Source organism: Panthera onca, chromosome C1 (genome assembly GCF_046562875.1).
Source record: "Panthera onca isolate mPanOnc1 chromosome C1, mPanOnc1 haplotype 2, whole genome shotgun sequence".
NCBI classification, from domain to species: Eukaryota; Metazoa; Chordata; class Mammalia; order Carnivora; family Felidae; genus Panthera; species Panthera onca.
The window spans coordinates 71,951,708-71,978,156 of NC_138346.1; the positions used below are offsets into that span (position 1 = coordinate 71,951,708).

A 26,449-nucleotide genomic window follows, 5' to 3' on the forward strand; every position below is an offset into this window, starting at 1 on the left:
TTGCCTTAATTAGCCCTGTAAAATAGTCTTGAAATATTTTTTTCCAGTGGTTTCTTCTTATTTTTCCATCCAGCTATCTGTAAGATCATAGATATTCATTCAGGAACTAGTCCAGTTGGCATTTGGTCAAATAGCAAAAGCTTGGATTTAGCCATTGAGTATCACAAGGCACAACATCAAAGGAATTTTCCAATGTTGCTCCCCACACACAGCCCAGCCCATGTCACTTGATCCTCAAGAATGCTGAGCAGAGTGGGGGAGTAGCAGGAGATGAATGCCCATGGCAGGAAAGCCAAAGTATACATTTTCACCAACAGAATGGGTACAAGCCAAACAAGCAATAGAGGGCACAGTTTAATGGTAGACAGCAGTTTTCAGAGAAAACTTGTCAGCATATTACAGTGAATTACACATAAGGAGGGGAATACTTGGACATTTGGTTCTCTAACCTACTCGAAGCACATTTATTGCCTTCAGATGAACGCCAACTTTAGTGGTATTCTTTGCGATAATATTACGAAATACCATTTTGTATTTCTAGAGGCCTTTCTGTCTATGGTTTACTGTGAGCAGAGCACTACGCTCTGCACACAGTGGAGTAGGTCCACCCAGGAAATAGAAGATAGTCAGCACTGGGACTACCCACAGAGGAAATGAATTTTGCAGAGAAAGAGTAATATCTCTATGGCAGAAATTGTCAGTTCTTGAATTCCAAATCGAAGTGTTTCCTCACGTATGAGTTTACTAAGTGAGCAAAAGACTGAATGTGCACCTCAAATATGGGGAATTAAAAGACCCTTGAATGCTCCATGGTATCATAGAAGGTTAGAAATGAAAAGCGGCTTAAAAGTCTTCTAATAATCCAGCATACACGCAAGACACACATTCTTTATAGACAAGGAGACAGTTCAGAGATGTAGGGAATTTTTCTGAGCTCAAACACCAAGTAAGTGGTAGAGTCAGGATTCAGACCCGGGTCTTCTGGCTCTCTGCAGCTCTTGCTTCCATCGTACTCAAATACCACATGGCTTGAAAGCCGCCAGACCTCCTCCAGGACTGTTGGTCAGATGCTCAAGAGGCAATGCTTTGGAAATTGCCCGATGGAAATTGCTTTGGAGTCAGACTGGAGTTTAATCCTGTCACTCGTGTGTGACCTTGGACAAGTCAAAAAATCTCTAAAGCAGGACCGTACACCCACTCCACAGTGTGCTGGTAAGAATTAAATGAGGTAATGCATCTCAAGTGCTTGAGCTGCACGCCAAGGCAGCTCAATGGACAGCATCTCTCGTTACTATCACAGGACTTCCTTGAAGGCAGACCCAAAGCCCTACACTGTTGGCCTCAGCCTCAGAAGAAGAGTGTGGTCCAAACACTTCACCCTTCTTCTCAAAAGCTGTATGGATGTCTCGTCTCAGCTGTGCCCGACTGGAACAAATCCAATCCAATCTGGATCATTTACTGTTTGGCACCATTTTTAATACTAATCTCATCAGTTTTTATTTTCTTTTTCTAGTTTATCCAAACAAGCCATTTTTAGAGGCTAGTAACTTTAAGCCAGAGCTGCCAATAAAATAGACTTAACTTGAAAACACCAGGATCCTTCTGAAGAAATGTAAATATAAACAACACACATGATACAGAAAAGTTTGATAAGAGTTTGATCATTGGCTTGGATGCCAGTTCAACTCTAAACTTGCCCACTACTATTTTGGGGCATTAAAATCTGCAAGTGCTTCCTGCCCCAGCCCTCCTGCCATCCATTAGGTTTGAATGTCCTTTATGGAACGAACTTGATCCCCCTGCCTTACTTTTGGTCTCTCTCCAGAGCAGCTAATGCGCTGGCATAGTTCTGCCATTTGTCAGCCAGAAGTCTGGTTACACATTTGCTCGTCAATCTAAACCTAACCTCTTCTCATACGAGCACTTGGGGTTTCATGTAAATCAACCAGACATTCTGTCATTCACCAGCAATATCTCTCCATAGTAGTCTACACCAATGTGCCTTCATGAAATATTTCACTATGTTTGTGGAAGAAATGTTCAAATGAACGTGCTTTTTCAGGAATGGTGACACCAGAATGTTATAAATCTGTTCATTACCACAACAAGGATAAATGGTATTTCTGCCAAAGACTTGATAACGGGTGCAGTAATGCATCTCAGCACTTTCTGAAATTAAAGGTCTGCCCTGAGAGGTAAGTAGTACAATGCATGACTAACAAACGCAAACCCAAACTTGGGAGCTGAGTTTTCCTTGTCAGTGTAATTGATCCTTTCCAACAGCCTCTGCCTTAGGAAGTTCATAATGTTACTTCTCTTTGGATATTAACATCCAGGTGAGGCTGACCCCCATGGTTTGTAGGAGGGAAGATCCTCATTAATTTAGCATGCTTTATTGTGATTTTTCTTACATTTGAATTCACACATGCTTTTAACAACTCTTCTTCAAAAATCTGCTATGGTTGTAAGGACAGTATTTTATGGAATTATTAGTTCATCATTCAGGAAAATATTTAAAATTCAGTTTAATAGTGTCTTAAACAGCTTTTTAAGATATTGTTTCTGATTATAGTGATTGTCAGTTGTTTTTTTTTTAAGTAGGCGATTTGACTCTAGCCTTCACTAGGTCTTTTGGCATTTTCAAAGCGTCACAAAGGAACTGAGGAACTGGGAATTTAAACAAGAAGAATAATTATCAGTTCTTATTGACACGTGCATGACATTGGGCCAGTTAACTTCAGTGTTACTAGATCGTAAAATGATGTCTTAAGGTAGACCTAATTCATGAAAACTATGGAAAAAACGAAGAGGGGAAGGCTTCCCATCGAGGATATTTACAAAGAGCTCATTTTATTCCTACAAGTGTCTGAAAATGCCTGGTATCATTACTATTCACTTCGAGCACTGGAAGTATTACTACCAGTGCTATAAAAAAAAAAATTCAATATCCGTGAAAGGTTATTCATCCAAAGAATGTGTCCTCTAAAATTAAAGACTCACAGAGTTCTATCATATTCACTCTCAAAATGCCTAAAATGGACAGGATACAGATTCTAGTCAGAGAGTAATGGTTTTCCTTGACTGTTTTGGATTCTGAACAGGCTCAGCAGATCATAATTAAAGTTTTTTAGCACCGGCTTTCAAATATAAAGTCACTTGGTCACAATGTAAAGATTAGTGTCTACCTAAGTAAAATTCTGTGCCTTAGGGAAATGCAGAAATGCTTTCCTCCTCAGCCTCCTCTACACTGCTGTTCCTTCTGAGGTAGCCTTTTTCCTCTATCCGACTTACTCCCTCTAGTGTTTTCTGGATGAAGTACATGAATTAAGGCTCAATTCACACACAAACAAAAAACGTTACTGCAATCTCTCAATATTTTCCCCAGTTACCATACACTAAAGCAAAGTTGCCACCAGATGTTTCGACATGAACACTAAGTGATTGCAAGAATTTTTTATCGAAGAGTCTCAAACTTAGATTCTTGTATTCCAACTTCAGCTCCCCAAAGTAAGCATTGACTTTAATCTGTTAGGCTTTAGATTCCTCCTCTGCCTTTGAAACCTTACATTCTAATTCACTTTTACTGTGATAGGCAAAAGGGGAAAAGATTCTCTAATGAACTAAGGCATTCAAGAAGGCGTTTGACATGTTTTCCAAGGATAGAACTTACATTTTGATTCTTCTAAGTTACCCAAGAGGTTCAAGGTATTTTGTCTCAAGAGAAAAGTGATTAATTTTTTTTTTTTTAAATAGCCTTCTGGAAACACTGGCATATTTTCTACCACAGAAGCCCTCAGTCAAACCAGGAAGAGGAGCTTCTTGGGAAATGTATTGCTAATGGGCACTTTTTCTTTAACAGAGAAGAAAATACACTTCCAAAGCTGTCAGCTGCCGTTGCTGCTACTTTGGAAACCAGCCACAGCTGACTGTGAGAGCTAACTATAGGCCAAGGTCATCTGGGGATCTCCCAAGCCTGCTACAGCGATGGCACCCATACGTTGCTGGAGGGCATGGGCTTTGCCAGTCCAGCCAGTCTAGCCCAGAGAGCTATTCTGAGTCGGAATTTCCACAAGAAGGCCCTTGATTGCCCTTCATGCTGCTGGCAGTTACTTTCATACTTAACCGTTCTGAACCATAATCTGCTTTATACACTGGCCTCTTTGCACCTTTACAATATCCTACCTGTTTTCAGACCCCCACGGGGGGTTCACAGGTATGTCAAAGCATAATATTAAAACTGACCTTTACTGATCTTTGTTTAACAACACAAAGCTCACCAGGGCTACATCAAATTACTTCAACCAAGTGCCTGAGCAGGAAACCCTCAGGCTTATTTAGCTTCCTTCTTCTCTACCGTCATCTACCAGCCTCTAATCTCTGCCAGGCCTTGTCCATTCAGATCCCTATAGATCTCTCCTCTTCCATGTCCACTGCCATTACATTTCATCCACTTTTGCCTAGATTGAAGTAATAACCTCCCAGCCAATCTCCTGCCTCCAATTCACCAACATTCCACCATCAGTTATATTTCAAAATTACATCAGAATGCATAACTCTTCTGTTTAAAACCCTTCCTTGGTTCCTCATAGGCCACAAGATAAATCCCAAACTCTCTAGCCTGGCATTTTCCAGACTACTTATCCAGGCTCATCTCTTATCATTCCCTTCAGGCCATCTTTCTATCTCTCCCTTCATCGTATCAATATACCCGCTCCCTCAAACGCGCCATGCTCGCCCATGTCTCCAGATCTGTCTAGCAATCTTATCTACCTAGTGATCTTCTATATTTCTTCCAGCAAGATTCGGTTTGAGCATCACCCTTTTGATGGGTATTTCCCTGACACTCTTCCAAAACTTGCCCCGTGGCTCAAATACATACACATGTGTAGTTAGTCCTTCCATCTATGATGCTCCATAGGCGATTGTTGACTCTTAGTTCTTGTATCATAGGAAGTGCGCATGCGCACACACACAGATTTTAGACTCTCCCACTAGGCTGTGAGGTTCTTAATGTAAGAATCTTATATTATTGATTTTTGTGTTCTCAATATCTATAGCGATACTTAAAGCAATAAATAAATTTTGTTGTATTAATAAATCTCACAAAGAAATCAGCCAGTCACATCCAAGAAAGTGTATTTTAATTCAAGTCCTTTTTTTTTTTTTTTTTAACCTATGCCCTTTGCTAAACAGAACTCAATTTACCAGGTCTTATGCTGGGTTGTACTCTAAGGACCCATATCTGAACTTCAGGAAAGCTCATGCTTTTGCCAAGAGATGAACTAGAAAAATACTGGGGACCAGAGAATTAGGTCAAAGGAAAAGAGTCAGGAGCAAGGATGTGCTGGGGCAGGGGCATGCCACCCAATAAGTACAGTCCAATTCTGGAAGACTTTGGAACCAAAGGAGCTGTTAAAATTGAAATGGGGGCACCTGGATGGCTCAGTTGGTTAAGCGTCCGACTTCGGCTCAGGTCATGATTTTGGGGTCCGTGGGTTCAAGCCTCGCGTCGAGTTCTGTGCTGACAGCTCAGAACCTGGAGCCTGCTTTGGATTCTGTATCTCCCGCTCTCTCTGTCTCTTGCCTGCTCACACTCTGTCTCTCTCACTCTCAAAAATAAATAAAAACAATTAAAAATAAAATAAAATTGAAACAGACACCATGGATGGTTCATACATATTGTATGCCTCGAGGCTGTCTCTTCTCTTACTTACATCCCTATATGCTCTGCTCATCCATTCAAATTCTCAGCTTACATCTAGGCTTAACTTGGTAACCTTCACTTCAAGGTCAATTACCAGCATGGTTCTTACCTTTGCCTTTCTAGGTGAATCATTTCCCCTCATGAAGTTTTCTCCAAGACAAATATTTCTTCAAGAGACTGCCAAGGTTGAACTAATCTCTACCTACCCAAGGTCACGTTTGGGAGTCACAGTTCATGACCCACAATCTTTTCCGTACCTCCTTGTCACACCAAGTGTCAATACTGCTTAAGTTCTGCTCAAAGCTCAAGCAGACGTCAATCCTCACTGCTGAAAAGCTGACTCCTAGAAAAGTGTTTTGACCATGAAGTTCTTCTCATATCAGACGAGTCTCCATATCTAACCTTCTTTTACTCTTCATCTATAAAGCTCTCCATTTTATTATTATCTCATTTTTTAAAAAGTTACTGAGCCTTTCTTCATGTCCCAGACCTGAGATATGGTCAGTAAACAAGACAAACACTGTCCTTCTCCTCAAGAGCTTGCAGTCTAGCTATTTCTCTATTGACCCTTGAATATGACTTATATATAGGAAATCTGTCTGTGTGCACTGAGTAAGTTCACACCTGCCGTCCCTCTGACCGGTCTGAATTCTTATAATTCATCAAGGTTCTATTCAAGTCTTCCCACCAAAGCCTGGTGTTGTCTCCGTCTTACATCAGGGTGTATTAAGAACTGGCTAAAGTACCATATCTAAGGATGTTGTGTAGAGTGCTAATCTTTTTTTTTTTCAACTTTTTTTTTTATTTTTTTTTTATTTTTTATTTTTGGGACAGAGAGAGACAGAGCATGAACGGGGGAGGGGCAGAGAGAGAGGGAGACACAGAATCGGAAACAGGCTCCAGGCTCCGAGCCATCAGCCCAGAGCCTGACGCGGGGCTCGAATTCACTGACCGCGAGATCGTGACCTGGCTGAAGTCGGACGCTTAACCGACTCTGCCACCCAGGCGCCCCATAGAGTGCTAATCTTAAAGAGGCTTCTAGCGGTATCTCCAAGGGCTCTGTCATACCTATAACTTGTATCAATTGGAGGTTTTGATACACATAGAAAAGGCATACTTACTCCTTGTGTGAACAGCATGGATGGGTAAGAAAGCTATCCAACCACAGAATCAAGATATATTCTCTCTTGCTACATAGCAAATCACACCAAAATTAAGTGGCTTAAAACAACAAGTATTTATCATCTTATAGTTTCTTTAGTTCACAAATCCAGATGTGTCTTAGCTGGGTGTTTCTGGCTCAGGGTTTCTCCTATAATTTCAGTCAGAATGTGGGTCAGGGCTGCAGTGATCTGAAGGCTTGACTGGGGTGGAGGATCTTCTTTGAATCTGGCTCACTTGCATGGCTGTGGGCAGGGGACTTCAGTTCCTCACCAAGTAAAACCTGTCTATAGGCTGCATGCACATCCTCAGGACATGGTGCAAACTTCCTCCAGAAAGAATAAGCTGAGAGAAGAAGAAAGTCACAATGCCTTTTAGGACCTAGTTTTGAAACCCACACACCATCACTTCCACTTTATTCTATTTATTAGAAACAAGTCATTGCGTCCACCTGTACACAAGGAGGGGAATTAGGCTTCACACCTTGAAGGGAGGAGTATTCACAAACTTTGTGAATATATTTTAAAACCACAGAAGCTGTTAAATATTGAATATTGGGACTGTGGCCTAAATCTAATTCTAGGAGGTGAAAGACATAATTTTGCAGCAGTCTGAATGAAAATTCTTAGGATTTTTAGTCAACAGAGTTCATTATGGGCCTGCTCCAATCAACGTGATCTTAGGCCACCTGAAAATCCAGGTGCCATCTGTGGTGAGGAAGTGAGTCACATCTGTTTAACTGTGTTGGGGTCAGACCACAGCAGAGAGCCATGTTTGGTTTGGGGCACCACATGGGGAACACACACTGGGGCCCATGTGGAGCACAGCAAATAGGGTGGTCAAGAAACTTGGAATCATGTCCTATAAAAGGTTGTCGAGGGAACAAGAGAAGTTTAGGTCATGTGGTCTTAGGTATGCTGCAGTCATTATCTTCAAGAATGTGAAGAACTTTCATATATAGAGATAGACTTGTGCTGCTTGCCTCGTGCTGCAGCCAGAACCAATGGGTTGAAGTCCCAGGAGAGACACTTTGGATCAATGTAAAGAAGACATTTCTAAGAGTCAAAACGGACTTGAAATGAAAGCAGCTGCCTTCAAGGGTCACTCTTGTTATCAGAGGCATTGGAATAGTCAGAGGGCTGACTTGGCATGTAGGAGGAGGGAACTGGTATCGTATTGTTGCATGGAGACTCTGATCTCACAAATACTTTCCTCATGTAGCTGTGTAGTTATCATTACCTCAGCGTGGCGTAAATTGATGGCAGTGGGCAGAATCTGTTCTTCAGTTGGATTAGAAAGCAAGGCACATTTTCTTTTTTTAAATAAGGATCATTTGTTAGTTCACATTTCTGGATGTTGGAAATTTGGGCTGGGCTGGGCTCAGCTGTTTGGTTCTTCTTCAAGTCTCATCTGGGCCAGATGGTTGGTCTAGGATGAGCCTCACTCACATGACCAGTGGTTAACAGATAGTCTGCTGGGGTTTTGAGCTTGTTTTTATGGTGCTCTCATGGATCCAGTGCAGTAGGAGCTAGTAAGCAAGTCTTTACCTGTATTTCAAGTCTTTACCTATATTATGTTTGCTAATATTTCAATGGTCAAAGCAAGTTACATAGTCAAACCCAGCATCAACTAGACTTCTTGATGGGAGGAGTGGCAAAGTGGCCAGCACACAAGAAAGGTATTTATGGCCATTTTGCAATCTACTACAGAGGCTTTTTCCAAATTACCTGAATGAAGTCTAGATGTCACTTTGGAGATCCCTTTGCTTTCCTTGAGAATCAAAACTCATGCATTGGTGCATGACTGTGCATAATCCACAGCACAAGGAGTATATTCTCTGTCATGAGGAGCCCAGTGATGACATGGAGTTAGCCATTGCCCAGCAGCCATGTACAAAGAGCTCAGACCACCCTTACGAGGGGCCGAAAGGGGGAAACCTCAGCCTCCAGGAGGAGCCTCCCATCCATTTGGGGGAAACAGAAGGACAAGACAATCTTAAAGAAATCTATGGCGACATACTCCATGACCTGTTGAGGGAAGAATGGTGTCTTAGAAGAATTTGAAGATATATTCTGGGCCCCCATCTTAACTCAGCAGTAAGGCAACGTGGTACTTAGTAAGAAGCTGCTCTCTGCTGATAACTCCCCAGGCTCTGTGACTAGACACAGCCCCACCACTGCATGTAGCATTTCCAACTGTCTCTTAACCTGGACTCCGCTGTTGGTTGCCATTTGAATTGGCACATACCCTATTGTCTTATAGAAGAGTTGAAGAAGATACCTTCATCTCTTTAAGAAAAAGGTAAAACTAAATATGGATGAATAGGGCTGTGACTTCGAGAAAAGAATATCCCTGTTAATTAAACATACAAGGAAAATGTATCTGTGTCAAAAAAATACCTTAAGATGCTATTATGAAACAGCTTCATTCACTCATTCCTTCATGTTGTCCACCTGGCTCCTGTAGTCATTTGAGTTTTCCACTCTTGATGAATAAATATTCACCATAATTTCCAAGCTAGGTCTTTAATAATTTGTAAGGTTTTACTTCTTGCTGCACCCTTTGCTTTGTGTAAAATGAGATAAGGGGAGTGGTCAAGTATTTGATTGACTAATTGATAGCATGGGGTCAAGTTTCCGGGAGAAAACAAGGATTAGGGAAAAAGACCCCCTCCCTCATTTAGATAAATATTTTGTCAAACCCAAATGGCCGATTCACATCTAATCATTGTATGTTAAGCAGGGACAGCTGGAGCTTACTGCTTGAATCCTGCCCAGTCTTTATTCCTTCTATAAAGACAGGAAACAGAAGGGCTCTGCACACAGCAGTCACAGACACTCATCAAAGACAAACCACTGACATGGAACGTCACAAGAAAAGGCTTGCTGGCCCAGTGCTGATGTTTGAGCACCACATGCAGGCACACTCTAAGGAACATGGTCAGCAGCCTTCTCCCTTCATCTTTTGCGGGTGGAGGCTGAGGAACAAGGCTCCCTTAGTTTCCTAACAAATGACCTGTTTCGGTGAAGTAAGAAAGGGAGGGCCGTCACTCAGTCAGCCAGTCTGTTGTAAGCCAAGTTGTAGCGATGTTAGTATTTCATGCCAGTCATTCTGTCTAACAGAAACTCGCCCTGGCTTTTTTCCATTCCTTTTAGCAAGATTGCAGTTGTAAATCAGCGAGAGTGTCCTGGAGGCTGCTTCAGGTTGGTTGTCAGGAGCAGTCTAGGAGGAAGAATCTTCAGAATAATTTAGAATATGAGTCTAAGAGGGAAGGTCAATTTTGCTATTTAGAACCAGAGCACTGTGCCAAACTTGGCTTTGAAGAGATGCTCTAAATGTCAGCCTTGGAATTAGAATTTAAATATCTAAAAAAACCCAGTAGTTCCGGGTTCTCAGCTCTGACCTCTGAACATCCTCTAAATTGGGAGGCCACATTAATAATAATCCATTTTGGATTGGTAAAATCCCCTTTTACTCATAAGAAGTTTCATTTGTAGCTCCAAGAGGAAAATAGGGTGCATGTTGTTCTGACCTGAAGGGCATTATGGATTTTCAGGGAGAGCTTAGGTCCTGGTCCTATGTCTTTTCTTTGCTTTTCTTACTCCCCATTCCTTCCTTCCTTCCTCCCTTTCTTTCTTTCTTTCTTTCTTTCTTTCTCTCTTTCTTTCTTTCTCTTTCTTTTTTTCTTTCTCTTTCTTTCTTTCTTTCTTTCTTTCTCTTTCTTTCTTTCTACCTCTCCCTATTTCCAAAAGCTTCCAACTCCTGGTAACTACTTTTCTACGCTCTGTTTCTATGACTTTGACTTTTGTTGTTTTTAAAGATTCCACATTTGAATGGTAACCATTCTGCACTTGCTTTTCTCTGTCTGATGTATCTCACTTAGCATAATGTCCTCAAGGTTCATCTATGTTGTTGTCAATGGCAGGATTTTCCTTTTCCTCATGGCTGAATAATATTCTATTGTGTGTGTATATGTATCTCACATCTTTATCCATTCATCTTTTGATAGACAGGTTGTTTCCACATCTCAGCTATCGTGAATAGTGCTGCAATGAACATGGGAGTGCCAGTGTCTTTTTGATATTCTATTTTCATTTCCTTTGGATAAATACCCAGAAGTGGGATTGCTGGATCATATGGTAGTACTATTTTAAGATTTTTTTACTCCTACCTCTTAATAACAGTGTGACCTTGGCAAATGCAATGACTTTTCTGGGCCTTTCCTTCTTTATCCCTAAAATTAAAAAAAGAGTTATTCAGAGGAACACATGAGAAAGAATTTTGTAAATTATTAAGAAGGCCCAATTAGAAACCATGGTACAGGATGATGAATGGCCAAAGTCACTCAACCAGCAGCTGCAGAATCAGGGTTACAACCTATGTTTCATGACTCAACACCTAGCCTAGTACCAGGTGGCTTGTTAACTGAATGCACACATGTTTTCCTCTGACATCAGCCCCTCTGAACTAAAGACTGGATTGATAGGCATAAATTAAGTAGAGCACGGAAGGTTGGATCTATCCACTTCCCACTTCCCCGATCAGTCTACCCTGCAACTCCTCCAGATTTACCTAATCCTCAGTAAGTTCCAGATACAAGCAGGACTCAGCAGATATTCTTTAATGGAAAGAATCTAAGAGCAGGAATCTATTACAGCCCCATTGTTGGGAAGCATGAGTGGGAAGGGTGCAAGGGGATTTGGAAATAATCCATAGATAGGGCAACAATCCACAGATGTAAAATTCACTGCTGCTCCCTGCCTACAGCTCTCTGCTCTGGCCCTGACCCCATATCCTCAGCAGATATGCCTCTTCTTTGGGTGCCTACGAATGCCTCCTCCCATAGGGTCACTGTGAAATTACACCACGGACACATTTCACCCTGCCATGACTTCTGCTGCACCATGTCTCTAAAGTCTTAGAGAGGACTCTCTATGGACTTAAAGAGGAAGAACACAGACCCCGGGGACAAAAGTCAACCCCCTTTTTTAAAAGCATCATTCTTGGCCAGTCCCACACTAGTGTTCTCTATCAGAAGTCACTGGGAAAAAAAGAAACGGCTCAAGTAATATTTAACTCTGATCACACTGCTATGCTTGAATTATTAACATTTGGCAACCAGAAGAAACAACAGCACTTCATTTAGACACTTAAGAAGGAAAAAGCAACAGCTCATAACCCAGCCTTTATAAGATGTTTGAGCAATCGTTTTGGATGGGCACATGCAGGCTTCACACATACTAGCAAGCATTGTGAAGTGTGATGACTGATTCACTCACTGTGCAAATAGTTATTGAACTGGCACAGTTCTAGGTGCTGGTAATACATCAATGAGCAAAACAGACAACAATCCCTGATCTTGTGGAGCTTATATTTTAGGGGGAGGTGGAGGAGGCAAATATTCAACAACGAATAGAATAAATAAGGAAATTACATGGTATCTTAGGAGGTAGGAGAGAAACATATAGCAGGGCAAGAAGAATAGGAAGTGCTGGGGGTGAGAGGGTTCATTTTACATGAGGTGGTCAATGTTGGCCTCATTAACTGGTGAGAGTTCAGTAAAGTCTTAAAGGAAGAGATGGGAGCCAAATGGAAAGCGGTGCTATAGACAGAGAGAATGGCCAGTGCAAAGGTCCTGAGGTAGGAGCATGAGTGGAGTGTGAGTAGAACAGCAAGGAAGACAGTATGCCTATGACAGAGTGGGTAAGAAAGAAAGAGGAAATGAGGTCATAGAGGGAACAGTGATCAGGTATGTAGGACTCTGTAGGCTGATGTATAAGCTTTGTTTTTCTTTAGGGAAATGAGATCCTTGGAGTCTTTGGAGGAGAGTGATCTGACATACTTAAATAGGATCCCGTTCTGTATGGTTTCATTATATGCTTAGTCTAGGTCACAGAGATAGACCCTTTGCACTGAAAATAACCACCTCCACCTCTTTTCCTCAAAGATGTTCAGAGTTGGCAGGCTTCCAGGCTAACACATCTGTATCCCCCACTGAACTGAACTCATCTGAGTCTCCCTCATGACTCCCTGTCCCTCTGGAAACAAAATCCCACCATCTTCCAGCCCAGACTCACATAGAGATGAACAGAGAAAGGGAAGAATCTCCTCTTTTCCTGTTTGTAGTTTCCCAGTAATTCAGACTCCACCCAGCGAGATCCATTAGAGCTAATTAACGACCCTCCTTTCAGGAGGTGTCTCCTCACTATGATTAATTCTCGGTCAGAGACAGAAAGCTTGTTCCATTATGATTCTTTTTAAAAAATTATTATTATTCAGGCTTCTAATACTGGCATGAACTGCGGGTGAATTTCTGAAGTCATGTTACTTAGCTGTCACAACTAGTAATAGAAAAATTCAATTTATAAAGAATTAGGAGAGGCAGCAGAGGCATGCTCTTCGGTTTAGAACAAAGGAGATCAATCCTGACACAATGGCAGCATGACATCCGTGGACTTTGAAGATTCCAGCCTTCCTCTTCATTAATTAGAGAGAATCAAGAGTTCTGGTGGTTAATTATTTGCAGAAATTGTGCTCTGCAAAAGCAGATGCCAGCTCCCTCCAGCCGCCTCCAGCAGCAGCTCCGCATGATAATTAAACTGCGTGTCAGTCCCAAGCTCCGTCTGGGTTGGCAAATACACACTTGGATGACCACTGCCATCCGCCACCCCTCAGGCTCAGGCAGGGCCCTGGGGCTTCCTTACCCAGGACCCCCCGGGGGCTGGCACTATTCTGAATGGATTGCCCTGGATAGGTAGTGCCTTTAAAATCCACATCGAGCAATATAAGATCAAAGTCATGGAGAATCTGCTCTTACAAAGCATGTGTTTAGTGAGGTTAAGGGTATTCCCTGTCAGAGTCAGTTGGTAGACTCTAGCATTGCATTGCCATCCCTGCTGCTGCTGTTGTGTCAGGGTGAAACAATCAATTCTATTTAAACAACAACAACAACAACAACTTTAGCTTTTGATGTTTTAATCGCAAAAGTCATATATTATCCTTTGTATCCAATTCAAGCAACATGAAAGTGTACAAAGTAAAAAATGAGGGCTCCTCCGTGCCCCTTCCCATCCCACCCTCCAGAGAGAACCAAGTGAGGGCTGAGGCTTTCCTCTCAGACTCTTCCTATACTTTAGGTTGCAGTCTTTGAATACTTTTCTGACCTGCCAGATACTGACACCTTAACATGACATTGTAGGATCGCTGCTACTTTTTCTGTACCAGTGAGATCCACTCCTGTCCTGCCTCTGTGCTTCTGCAAGACTCAGTGGCAGATTTAACACAGGGCCACCTCCATTTGGGAGTCTTGCCATTGGATTTGACCACATGGACTGGCCTGAGAATGTACTGGCACTTAACTGTATGATCTTACTGTTTCCATGCAGGGGACAGGAGGTAAATCAGACAACCCCATCTTGGTGTTAGCAATGCATTTGCAGCTAAACATACTGAGCCCAGTCTTTACTTTGACAACAGATATTGTTGGGAAAAAAGAACATGCACATTATAGAAGTCATCAGCACTGTTGAAGTAAAGAGATGCCTTTCATCTGCTCCAACACCGAGGAGAGGGAAGCGGGATGCAGAGCTGCTCTTCCAGAAATGCAACTGTTGCTAAAGTCAGCTCGGGGCCTCATTTGCCATAGGTGAGGCAGCAGACAGAGTCACCTCTCACACCTGCCCTCCTAGACATCAATTAATTTCTTGGGGAATTTATTCCAAAACTGAGCAGGGCCAGGGGTATGTGATTGGCATTCAGGAAAAGCTGTGGGCAGCAAAACGAGGGTGGCTGCCTGGCAGGCCGCTCCCCAAATACCCAGATTGCCTTGGGTGTTTTGACATTTCCTGGCATTAAGACCCCGTGGCCATTTCACAGCCCATTTATTTAAGGTATTTGAAACTCTCCCTGTGGGGCAGCTAAGGTTGTAATATTAGCTTGGCAGACATGAGACCCTCTCTCAGGTTACCAGTCATTCTGACCACTTAGAGGTTACCAATTCTAAATAGCAGTAAGCAAGTTTTAGCTACATCTTGGTTGTAGCATTTATTACACTTGTTTGTAACTATCTGCCTAGGGGACTCTCTCTCCTACTGGCAAGTTATCGCATTGAGGGCACTGAATGTGTTTCAAGCATCTTGGGGCTGCCAGAACCTCTCTGGAACTGGGGTATAGGTTTTTAACTCTATTTCCCTGGGTTTTTATTAATTAGTATTTGTTCAATGACAGGTTTCTGTGGTGGTGATAGTAATTGTTTCTATGGACATAACTCGACACAAGATACGATGGTTAGTTTTTTGTGTTGCTTGGTTACGCTATGCCACCCAGTTTTTAATCAAACATTAATCTAGGCGTTGCTGTGGAGGTATTTGGTAGATGTGATTATCATCTACAATCAGTTGACTTTAAATTAAAGAGATTATTCTTAATAATATGGGTAGGCGGGGTGCCCGGGCGGCTCAGTCGGTTAAGCATCTGACTTAGGCTCAGGTCACGATATCACAGCTTGTGGGGTCGAGCCCTGCATGGGGCTCTGTGCTGACAGCTCAGAGCCCGGAGCCTGCTTTGGATTCTGTCTCTCTCTCTCTCTTTGCCCCTCCCCCACTTATACTCTTTCTCTCTCTCTCTCTCAAAGATAAATCAATGTTAATAATAATAATAATGATAATAATAATAATAATATGGGTGGGCCTCATCCAGTCAGTTGAAGTCCCTAAGAGCAAAATCTGAGGTTTCCTGAAGAAGAAATTCTGACTATAGACTGCAGTATTGGGGCATCTGGCTGGCTCAGTTTTTTAAGCATCTGACTCTTGATTTCAGCTCAAGTCATGATCTCACAGTCATGAGACTGTGGTATCAGGCTCCATGCTGGGCATGGAACCTGCTTAAGATTCTTTCTCTTTCTCTCTTTGTCCCTCCCTGACTCATGTGCGTGCACACACGTGTGCTCGCTCTTTCTTTCTCTCTTTCCCTCAAAAAGAAGAAGAAGACGACTGCAGTATCAGCTCTTGCCTCTTGAGTTTCCAGGCTGCTGGTCTGTCCTATGGATTTTGGATTTGTCAGCCCCCACAATTGTATAAGTCAATTCCTTAAAATATATATCTATATAAAATATCTCTTATTGGTTCCATTTCTCTGGAGAACCCTGACTGATACACATCATATACATGAATCCATGTAAAACACACTATTCATTCATTCATTCATTTTTTCATTCGTTCATTTATTTATTCAGTTCACTCAACAAATATTTTCTGAGTGCCAGGCATTGTGCTAAGTGCTAGGAATAATGGTAGAAAGAGGCAGTCCCGGATCTCAAAGAAAGCTTTGATTTAAGGCAAGTCGAGGGCAGTGCTGGAGTTTTCCTAAAGAAACAAACTCAGCCTAGAATCTGCAGGAACTAGACTCAGACACTGAGTCACCTGCAGCTGCCTTGGCCTGGGGCAGGGACAGCCAGGAACGGCACGGAGCCAAGAAGGAATAAAACATTTTGCCCAGGCATCTGGGGCATCCAGGCTTCACAGTGCAGAGGAAAAAAAAAAAAAAAAAAAAAGGAGAAGAAGAAGAAGAAGAAAAGAAGGAAAAGAAAAGACAAAAGCTTGGGGTAAAGAGAGAGATGTTCAGGGTGGTTTTTCTGGATATTGGCAACCTTAAGGTTGAAAACTCTTTCTTCCCCCCGAAGGTACCGATTCTCAAGAATTCCCCTTCGTGATGTGGTGGGATGACCTCACCATGACCTCACTTCCTTTCCAGGAGCCCTGGGGATTTTTCCTCAGCCCAGCTTCAGGGAAAGGCTGGCTTTGGGTTCTGTTACTGCACCTTAAACACGTTGGCCCAGGAGCACAGCTGCTGGGAAAGAGCAGGAAAAACGTTTACTCTTTGCAGATTTAAAAGTGGCACCTTTTAAATTAGCTTTTAAAGGAATATGCTATCCTGATGTTTGTAAGTCTCTGTTGAAAAGATGTAAGAGAAAGCAGTGTGAAAACGAAACAAACCAGAAGATTCAAAGAGAAGGCAGTCGGAGGTCTGTTAGCCTTCATACAAGCCAGATCCCTTCCTAACCAGGAATAGGCCCTTCCTGTCACAGGGCTCTCTCCCTGACCAAGAACATGACCACACCTTTCCTCCTCACTGGAGGAGGAAGTAGCAGGAAGAGAAGGCAAGACTCAGAACCTGTGAGCAGCTCAGGGTTCAGGCTGTACCGAGTGAGTCCACAAAAGACTCTTTTATGAATAAGAAAAAATGTCACCTTCCTTTGGACTTTTGACTGCTATCTGCCCTAAGATGGTCATAATCAGTATAGGAATCCACAGGGAATAGGATTTAAAGATTGCCCCCCAGGGTTTTGCAAGGCACAGCCGTTTGTGGTGGACCTAGAACATCTCCAGCACCATGCCACGTGGGTTTCCTTTACTTCAGGAAGCTGTGGGTGGGGGCTTGCCCAGTTTAGCTGAGAGGCATCCACAGCTTCTGATCTCTCCCTAAATGAGACTGAATCCCCCCATGGTTTGCCCTAAGGGGCTCACTCAGGAGTCGTGGAGCTCCAGAGCTAAAGACGTCGGAGCTACCCACCTGGCAACCTGCGGTAGAATTTTCCAGGTTCCCACAATCATCTTACTCTTGCCTGCAAGCGTCTCCTCTATCTTCCTGGTCAGTTATTTACCCAAGAATCTCAATAAACTTAACATTTATTTGGCTGAAAAATATCTAACTAATTTGGATGAGGTTTCATCAGCCAAGAGTGAAGCCCAGGTGTCCCTGTTCCACTTGCTCTTGAGGGGCTCACCTGAGGGATGCAAATGCCCAGATGAGTCATGCTCCTGTCCAATTATTTTTTGCACTGGCCACTTGGGTTCCACTTGGGTTCCTCCAGCAGCCTCGGTGCTGAGGACACAGACCCAGAGATACTTTCCTCTCAGACTTGGCTTGATTAATCTGGACTCTGCCATCGTGATCCTTTGGAGAGAGAAAAATGGTGCTCACTTCATCCTTGTACCACACTCCATTCGATGCCGATATGTGTGGTTTGGGGTGCTGGATGCTTACTGCAGGTCTGAGAAAGACTTGAACCAGTGTTCAGTGGGCCCCTTTCTCAGAGTGCAGCTGTAGCAGCCAGCAAGCCCTCCTCTCTTCCCCACTGAGCCTTTGATCATCCACAGATCTCACCTGTATTGGCCAACAGACCCTTTTATGCTTTTATTTCTGGCCCGACAGGCTTGTTAGTGAAAGGAAAGAAAAGCTACCTGGATGTATGGGTGCCCTTGGTAGATGCTGCTGCCTTTTCTCCAAATATACAAGGCTGTTTCCTCAGCTTACAACGCATTCCCAGGAGAGACCTTCTCCTTCAGCCCATCCCCAGGCTTCTGGAAGGAATTTATGTAAAGGAATTGCCATAAGGAAGACCTAACAAGTGGTTAGGAGAGCACATTAGGTCCTGGTGCCATTTTTGAGCACCATCGGGAATGGAAAGGCAGTGGGGAGATGAATGGCTCAGTAACCAGGTGATTGGAGATGTCACTCAGTAACCGGGTGATTGGAGATGTCAATCATAATTCCTCCTTCATAAGGTTACTGAGAATGTTAAACGAGATGAGGATAAAGTGCTTGATGCACAGTAGGTGCAAAACGAGTCCTCCTCTCCTCCTCTTAGAAAAGTTTCATATAAACCCGCATTATAGAGAGGCCCATGTGACATGCCTGACTAGAGTGGGGTGACTTAAAGCAGGGCCCATGGAGACAGACCCCTAGTCTTGTAGCCCTCATCTGCCACTTAATAGCTGTGTGACTTAGTAGGTCCCTTAACCTCTCTGCATCTTATCTCCCCATCTGTAAAATGGGTCTGATGGTGATAGCGCTTTCCTCGTAGGAGTTTTTGTGAGGATTATTCTAGAGTGGTGCCAGGTATGAAAGGACCATCGACATAGGCTGACTGTTATACTGTGTTATTATGCTACTGATTATTATTCCTTTTCTGCACGTGCATGAGTTGCAACACCATCTGCTGTTTGTTTATTCCTTAATTTATCTCACAAATACTCTTGCAGACTTACATCATCCAGGATAACATCATACAATTATGCACTGCAGAATTATAATTTTTCAAGGCATTAACAGGTGCTTTGTGGGGAAAAAATAGTTCACTAATTAAAGAAATATGTGATTCTTTGGCTTAATGATGCTACCTAGGTATTTTTACTGCAAGACTTCACAGAACATTTAACATGTTGAACATATTCCAGGTGGAAGTCTTTCCCCCTCCACTCCTCCCAGAACTGGTGTCACCAGGACACCCTTTGGGACGTGCTGGCTTAGGATCAGGTGAAAAATAATTTGGATACAAGTCGACGAGCCTCTCTAGCTATAAGCACTGAAGGCAGGGATGTACGAAATGTGCTGGTGGGCACAGTGGAGAATAGAAGCACCAGAAAAAGTCAGGCTGAGAAGACAAAACCTATCCAGGAGAGATAAAAGTTACATTGCTGTGAGTTAGCACCCAAAGATAAGGCAGACTGCAGCTCAGTCCAAGTAAAAATAAAAGCAAGGAGGACAAGAAGGCTGTGTTAGCTACCACTCAGTGCTTTCTCCTAGCTCTGAAATAAATTTTTTTTATTGAGCACATATACACCCCTACACACTGTCCTAGACACAGAATGCCCTGCATAGCCAGGAGTGCCAGCACGCTCACAAATGGAGGCAGGCAGGCAGGGAGAGCGATTCTATGGGAAGACCAGAGAATAAAGAGTTCTAGGGACCAGGGAGGGAAACATGTTCCAGGCAGGGTTCTGGGGAAAGGCTGAGTCTTGAAAATTGCATATTATGTCAGGTGAAGATGACAGGAAGGACATTTCAGGACATTTTGTTCAGGACCTTGAACAAAAATGAAACAATACTGGCTGGGGTCAGGTCAACACTAAGTTTGGTTGGGGGTAGGGTGGGGACAGGGCAGGGAGAGCCATAAGTTCAGGCTGGAGAGTATTGGCCAAATGACTGTGAAAAGCCTTGAAGGCCATGCTTACACGCTTCATGCATTCATTCTGCAACAAATATCTAGCGAGTACCTACTATGGGCCAGGCACTATACTAAATGCTTAAGGATAGGACAGTGACAAAATGAAGCTCTGATTCTTTTTTTTTTTTTTTTTTTTTTTTTAGTGTTTCTTATTTTTGAGAGAGAGAGAAAGAGGGGGGGAGACAGAAGATCAGAAGTGGGCTTAATGCTGACAGCACAGAGCCCGATGTGGGGCTCGAACTCATGAACCATGAGATCATGACCTGAGCCGAAGTTGGATGCTTAACCAACCTAGCCACCCAGGCACCCCCAAAGTTCCTAGTCTCATATAGCTTGCAGTTCTGGGCATAGACAGAAACAGTAAACAAGCAAACATGTAATACATCAGGTAGTAATAGATGACATAAAGCAAAATAAAGCAGGGTTGGGAAAATAGAGAGTAAATGGGGTGCTATTTTAGATGAGGTGGCCGAGGGTGACTAAAAGAGAATGACACCTGACTGAGTTCCTGAATGAATGAGGAGTTGGCCAAGCAAACATGCAGAAGAATTATGTCCCCAGCAGAAGGAAAGTTCAGCCCGAAGTCTGAGGTGGCGGCATATACATGGAGGGTTCTGGAGCCAGCCTTAGGAGCAGCTGGAGTGGGCTGCATGACGAGAAGACAGGAGGGAAGGAAGTCAGAGAGGCCATGAGAGGCCAGGTTGCACTATGCCTCATGGACCACTGTAAGAACTTTGTATTTTATTTGAGGCATAGTGGGAGCTTGGGCTTTATTTTATTGGCAAAGTAGTGTTGAAGGTTTTGGAGCAAGAGAGTGACAGAACAACATGATATGAGCTGTTGTTTTAGATGAGTGGTTTTCCAATTTGAGAAGAAGAAGGAAATCTCACATAGAGGCATCATACTTAATTCTGATAAACCAGGGAAGCTCTGGCCGAAGTGGGAGTGAGAGTCCAGAGACCCAACCATCATCTCCTTCTTTCTCTTGCCTGTCCCAGAGACCCCGTAGGACCCTCAGAACTCTTAGTATTAGGGAAGTGGCTGGGCCAGGTGTGCAGGATGGTAACAAGCTATAGACCCTGGAGGCAGAACAAGAGCCCAGGGCTTAACCACTAACCCAGAGAAAAGACCCTGTGGTCTTAGGCTGTGATAAGGGGGATGGAAATGGAGCAGAGTTGATGAAGTCCATGGATGCCTTATATTGTGTGCAACCAGTAAGAAAAAGCGTAATCCAAGTCAAAGAGATGGCCATCTTTGGGATTTGTGTTGGGGGATGATTTTCTCCAGATGGGTGGTCTGCATGGAGATGAGAAAAGCTGAAAAGGAGTTTTTACTTGATGGGAGAATAGTATCAGATTTGGAATAGATGCCTTTTCCTTCTCTCCACGTAAGACCCGTATTAGATGTTACCTCCTGGGCTTTATCAAGAACAATTTCCCCCTCACCCTGCCAGCCTCACTGGCCTCCGCCATGTTCCTTGAGCACATCAGAAATGCTCCTGCCTCACTCAGGCTCTGTGCACTTGTTGCTTTTTCTGCCTTAAATGCTCCACTTCAGATATCCATGTGGTGGATCCTTCACTGCCTATGGGTCTTCACTCAAATGCCGCCTCCCAGTGAGGGTTTCTGTAGTTACACCACCTTCTTGACAATTGCTAGTTCCCTTCCCTGTTTTGTTCTCTTTCTTCCTTAGCCCTGTTAACTACCTAATGAACTGTACATTTTACTTTTTAAATAGTGTTTATTGTCTCTGTCCTCATCTTCAGGACATAAGCTCTATGAGAGCAGGGGTTTCTGTCTATTTCCTCTCCCCAAGGCCTACAATACAGCTTGGTACACTGGATCTTTCACAGAGAATTTTGGAATGAATGATGGACTGTTTCCTTGAGTGGGAACTATCACAGGACTTAGGACCAGTTAAATAACAGTGCAGAAGACTTGTTACATATATTTTTTAAAGCAGCAAAGCACATTTATTGTGGGCCATGTGGTTATCTGAAAATAATTATTCTATCCCTTGATTTGGTAAAAATACAAAATCATATGCTAAAGGAGGCATATGTTAGTTCACATGAAGATGTGAGACTTCTTTTGACAAATATTTACCCTGAAACTCCCACTGGCCAGTACTGAGCTAAGCACTGGGGTGCAGTGATGAGTGTATTTGGTAAAACATTGTGTGCTAGTTGTCTTTTCCAGTTTCTTGAAGCAACTCTAAGATGCATAACCTATATCTACAACTCATTCCCGTGGTGTCATTGTACTTATAGACAGCCCCCAACTGACAGATTGCACCGTTACAACTCATTTTTAACTCAACTGATGGAACTTAGAACATGTTGTCTTATAGAATCTGCATGATAAAGGGGAGAGCTTCTCAGACTGGGCTAAAAAGCTCATTTAAGAATAATGCAACTGAGGGGCGCCTGAGTGGCTCAGTTGGTTAGGCGGCCGGCTTCAGCTCAGGTCATGATCTCACAGTTCGTGAGTTTGAGCCCCACGTCGGGCTCTTTGCTGACAGCTTGGAGCCTGGAGCCTGCTTCGGATTCTGTGTCTCCCTCTCTCTCTCTGCCCCTCCCCCGTTTATGCACTCTCTCTCTCTCTCTCTCTCAAAACAAAATTAAAATAAAAAAAAGAATAATGCAATTGACATACTATAAATTCAAGATGAAAAACTGTAGAATACTGTTGGATTACTAATATCAAATAACAAAATATAAATTGAATTACAAAGGGTGTTGTTATGTATCTTGGGAGACCATGCTTGAGAAAAGCACTTGAAGATGTTAAAAAGGATCTTTGAACTCCTCAAGGGAAGCTGAAAGTCTGGATTTCAATCTGGATTTCAATTTACATCCTCCATTCTTCCCCTCTCCCAACTTTTCTTTGGTCTTTGCCATTTCACCTTCCCTTTTGCTGGCTATGTACCCCTTTATCAAACACTGTCCTCTCTCTATACCCTTGTCTTCCTTAAAATAGAAAAGAAGTCAACGAGAAAGAGCCTGTCAAGACCACCTATTTGGAAGAAGGTGGTCTCTTGTCTAGATACCCATAAAGAAAGAGAAAATGTCCCCATGTCATTCAGGGATATCAGGAATTGTGGCAAATTCAATACTCTTGGAATTATTTGTTTGCTCGTTCTTGCTTGTTTGATTTGATTTTTAAATTAATGTCATAAATAATCTTTATGCCTTAGGTTAGAACATAGGATCAATGTGAATATGAAGGTTTACACTTCCTTTTTGTCCACAGAATATCTAAGGCAAGGTAATAAATTACTGTGTTGTGATGGGGTTTCACTCTTCTTAGAAATGGGAGCTAAGGAATTCTTACATCCTCACTGCTTCAGTTTATAATAGAAAGAAACGTCTATGAGGACCAGGTGCTGTCATTATGTAGGTGAGTCATGGAGTCAGTCCCCTAGAACTCTGTTTCCTCATCTCTAAAAGGTGGACAATAAATCTGTTCTTCCAATTTCATTAGACTGTTGACTGGAACAAACAGCAGAGTAGAAATGAAATTGCTCTTAAGACTTGAAAACCCTAGAAACCATGGTATTATAAATTTCCAAAAAGTTAACTCTGCAATGTTATCATAACCTGGATCATTTGGAAAAGCTTGATCCTTCTACCTCACCCGGGAAAGTACCAGGTTTTAAGCAAGAAGAGTTGAAATTATTCAGACTCTGATATTTGTTTTGGAACCATTATCAATAACACAAGCAGGCGGTTTAAGTCTTAAGTGCTGTAAAATGTATTTGCAAAAGGAGAGGCCAGAAAGAACAAATGCTGGTTTGAGGGAATGCTAAGTTTATATCCACATTTTTCCTACCGGTCAATTTAGGTCGTTCACACTTTAAAATTGGGAGGAGGGCAAAGACATTTCAAGTATGACCTTGATGGAGATCTTTCTGTGTCAAGTGCAGAATCAAGAACTTTTCTCCCTGCGGGGCCTGACTCAGGTGTCTAGAACATATCCTTGCCCATAAATAGCAGGATTATTCAGCATTGTGATTATTTTTCTCCACCGGGATTGTCTGGGGATTCAATTCACTCTGGGTAAACAATTAGTGTGTATCCTGGAGAGTAAAAGCTATGATGTGTGAGCGAGGCTCACAAAGGGTATTACCCATTGGTGCTATTCCCCTAGCCCACAGAGACCAGTATGGGTACAGCATCTTCTGCTTTAAGACTTACTTACACACCTGGCAGAGTGTTTCAGCTCATCAAGATTCTTTCTCAGAGGCAAACCTTGGGGCAGACAGAAGACATTGTCTGTTGTTTTAAAGGATCAGTGGACAAAGAATCAGTAACCTGATATTCTTATTCTGAACGGGTGACAGTGAGACTGTGGAGAAGCCACTTGTCCTCTCTCAGCCTCAGTATCTCATCTATAAAGGGAGAAGACTCTTCCAGCTCTACAAATATCAAGAGGCAAAGCCAATGTCATAAGCATTACCTATCCAATTTGCCATACATCTCATCAGGTGGGCCTTACTTATAGCTAAATAAAAAGATACAAACTGAGGCCAAGTGGGCCAAGTAAAGCCCTAAGGCAGACCTTATAGGCCCTTTATAATAATTAAAAGCTTTTATGTCATTGAAAATTCTTAAAACTCAGAAGACATCACATAAGAATGTAGAGTTCTGGTTGCTCTTGAAAAATCAAAAGATCTGGCCACATTGGGCTCAAATTCTAATATAGCAATAATTAGCTAGAGCTGGGTGGTGTCTGTCCCCTTTGGATCAAGCAGGTGAGCTTCAGTTTGCCATAGTCCCCACGACTCCCTATTGCTATCCACACCTAGTCTCCTTTTTGGTATTCACCTGATCCCTCTAAGCACTTGAAATTTTGATCCTCACTCTAATATCTCTCTCAATCCAAGCTGCATTAACTTCCATTTTCAGTACCTTTTCTGAAAATAGATTTTCTGCAGAGAGAGAGAGATCCTGAGCACCCTGGCATGAAGTAGGTCAGCAGATCACTGCTCTCCAGAGAGGAGGATCTCAGAGTCCACTGAGAGGCTGAGAGGCCAGGGAACACCAGTGGAAGGGCAGGGGTAGGTAGAGTAGCTCTGTACAATGGAAATATCATGCAAGCCATAAATAAGAGTCACTTATGCAACTGAAAATTTTCTAGGAGCCACATTCGAAAGAAGTAAAAAGAAATAGGTGGTGGGAATGCAAGCTGGTGCAGCCAGTCTGGAAAACAGTATGGAGGTTCCTCAAAAAATTAAAAATAGAGCTATCCTATGACCCAGCCATTGCACACTAGGTATTTATCCAAGGGATACAAGTGTGCCGTTTCGAAGGGACACATGCACCCCAATGTTTATAGCAGCACTATCAACAATAGCCAACGTATGGAAAGAGCCCAAATGTCCATCGATGGATGAATGGATAAAGAAGATGTGGTATATATATATATATATATATATATATATATATATATACACACATACACACAATGGAGTATTACTCAACAATTAAAAAGAATGAAATCTTGCCATTTGCAACTATATGGATGGAACCAGAGGGTATCATGCTAAGCGAAATTAGAGAAAGACAAAAATCATATGACTTCACTCATATGAGGACTTTAAGAGACAAAACACATGAACATAAGGGAAGGGAACAAAAATAATATAAAAACAGGGAGGGGGACAAAACAGAAGAGACTCATAAATATGGAAAACAAACAGAGGGTTACCGGAAGGGGTGTGGGAGGGGGGATGGGCTCAATGGGTAAGGGGCATTAAGGAATCTACTACTGAAATCATTGTTGCACTATATGCTAACTAACTTGGATTTAAATTTTAAAAAATAAAATTAAAAAAAAAAGAAATAGGTGAAATTCTTAACCGAACATATCCCAAATATTTCCATTGCATCATGTAATCAACTCGAAGGTTATTAATGAGATATTTTACATATTTTCCACACTAAGTCTCTGAAATCCAGCAGGTGTTTTATAGGTGTACTGCTTTGCCATTCATTCCAGCCACATCCCAAGTACTCAACAGTCCTGTGAGGTCATGGTTCCCATAGGGAACACTTGCCAGTGTCACCTAGAGCTCTTGCTAGCTACCTAGTGGAATTCAAAAGGGAACCACATGGATCAAGGCCTCACGATGCATTGTATGAAATACAAGCACGATTTGTTTTCTTTTAGTTTGTGTGTCTCACTAAAAAAGATAACTAGAGCAGAGGGTAAAGACCATTGAAACGGTATTGCAACTGGTCTCCTACCACTGGGTGTCTCTGGACTTAGTATTTTTTAGCCCCAGTTTTCTCATCTCTAAAGCTGGTAATAATTGTAACCACCTTAAAAGCTTTTTGTAAAATTAATGAAAATGTTTTGCAAACTATAAATAACTATGAAGGTTGAACAAAAAGAACAATAGGTGTATTTTATTGAAGGCCGGCCTCTGTGCTAGAAATTTTGCACGTTGTCTTAATCTTTACAATATCTCTATCAGGTGGTATTATTGTGCAGATTTTAAAAGGAGGAAATCGAGGCTTATAGAAATTAAATATCTTGTGCAAAGTCACACAGGTAGCAAGTGGCAGAGCCAACTAT

At 42.4% G+C, this 26,449-nt stretch overlaps 1 protein-coding gene across 1 annotated transcript in view; it reads left to right on the forward strand.

The window, feature by feature from the left end:
* The first annotated feature begins 1,984 nt into the window (after nt 1-1,984).
* Nucleotides 1,985-26,449, forward strand: part of ITGB6 (integrin subunit beta 6) — a 132,653-nt gene continuing 108,188 nt past the window's right edge. The window contains exon 1 of the mRNA XM_060626839.2: nt 1,985-2,195. The gene's annotated coding sequence lies outside the window, so the exon portion shown is untranslated. The remainder of the gene's footprint in view (nt 2,196-26,449) is intronic.